The sequence below is a fragment of the Prunus dulcis genome, chromosome 6 (assembly GCF_902201215.1).
Source record: "Prunus dulcis chromosome 6, ALMONDv2, whole genome shotgun sequence".
Classification (NCBI taxonomy): Eukaryota; Viridiplantae; Streptophyta; class Magnoliopsida; order Rosales; family Rosaceae; genus Prunus; species Prunus dulcis.
Window position 1 is genome coordinate 23,767,533 of NC_047655.1, and position 2,046 is coordinate 23,769,578.

A 2,046-nucleotide genomic window follows, 5' to 3' on the forward strand; every position below is an offset into this window, starting at 1 on the left:
GAAACTATAAGATCAAAAGTGATTAAAGTGCCAAACTACAGGGACCAAAATTGAGTTTTGACCTTATAATAATATAACATGTTAGATATTTTTTTCATGTGATAAAGACTTACTGGGAATTGATGCGGCAACTTTAATTCAAACCAAAGAAGAAGAAGTTGCTTGTGTCATGTTGGTGTTGTGTGCCATTAAGGATGAAGATAAGCCGTGAGTCAAAGGGCGGAGAAATGTGATGATTCAAAGTTCATAGCCAGAGAAAAGTCTGTAGCTGCGAGTGTTTGAAAACCCCAATTGGCAAATTGCCCATACCAAAAAGGTTCAATTTGCATGTGAATGGAATTATTATTGTTTAGGGTTTTTGCTTTTTTCTTCCTCAAGACTCATCTCCATCTCAATCCACACACCATGTGCCTTTACTAATGGCATCCTTTCCCTTTTCTTCTTCCCTTCCAAATATACCAAGCCCTTCTCTTCCTTTTTCCCTATTTAATTTCCTATTCCATTCCATATATATTTGTTTGTTTGTACTCCAAGTATCTTATAAACTTGTCTTATCATGTCATGTGACATCCGCGTGCATTTGGCATTGCAATATTTCCATTCAGCCCAATTATGGGGTTTGCTATCCATCGCTATATTTTATACATTGGCTAAATAAATTGTATATGTATAAGCATGTTAGCATCATGAGATAAATTGGCCAAACAGAGTAACATGATCAAACGATAATACCGCACACTAAGTTTGACAAATTAAATTACGTATAGGTTTAATTGTTGTAATAGTCTCTAGATTATAGTCAGACTTGCATTTTCATTCCTAAACTCAATTTGAGACTCGTATTGCAATACTCATTTTTTATGTCAACTCCATCAAATTTTATATTAAATACAGAACAAAAGTAAATGCGAAATTCCAATGACTCCCATTTAATCTGCATGTTATGTGTTTTTGTTTTTCTTCTTCTTTACCTTTAGAGTTTAATTACATCATATTCTCATGAAGGTACACATGGAAAATGTGTCATGCAAAGGGGCACGCATGTTTCTTTCATATCTTTGCATCAATATTGAATATAATTGTGAATATTGTGGTAATTAACAAATCTTGTTGATCTCGATCAGTCTCATTCTCACCACGACCAGTCTACCAGTGCTTGCTTTCTGTGTTCCATTAAAACCAAAGGTGCAAGGTGAGGGGCTGGTGGGTGCAGCTAGTACTTTTTTACACGTAAGGTGTTAAAATATAAAGGGCGGTCCCACTCATGCACCGGCCAACCAGATCTAGCAAATCTTCCAGTTCATCACAAAATCTGGCAATGAAGTTATGAAGGTGCCTCAAGTTCAACCAAACAGCACCAACCCCATGCCATGCATGGCAAGACATGTGAACGTGGCACCGAGATCGCCTTGATCCCTACCCCAGTTATATAAATAAATAAATATATGTATTTATTTATTTATATACATGTTCTAAAATTTCCACGTTGTTGAAGATGAATTTGTGATGGGGATTAATGAGGCATGTGAATGTGTATGGTGTTGATTTAGCTTATTACGTACTCAGCTACGGTACAACTTTGGGTCCCCATATGCCCTTAAGTTTGTGTGTACGGTGTTCTAAACATTCAAATGCACGTCTCATTGATCGGCTTTGCTTAATTTGTACAACCCCGTTTAAAATGATTACCATCATTAATTAAGTTTCCCTTAATTTATACAGACTAATTGGATGTGTTCATAGCAAATCGGCATTCAAACTCATTTGGTTATGGCTATTTGAGATTTGCTTTAAGACATAATTACATATAAGAGATTTTAATCGCAATGGTCCTTAAAATTATATTCGAGTTTTTTTTTGGTAAATTCTTGTATGTGTTCTAATTTAGTCATTCCGTATCATTTTTCATTAATTTTGCATCTAAATTATTCACAGATGAACAACATTAGAATACGTGCCAGAATTAAAAGACCAAAATAAAACTCGAGTATAAAGACCATTACAGCTAAAAACTATCACCATGCATATTGAAAAGACCATGGATGA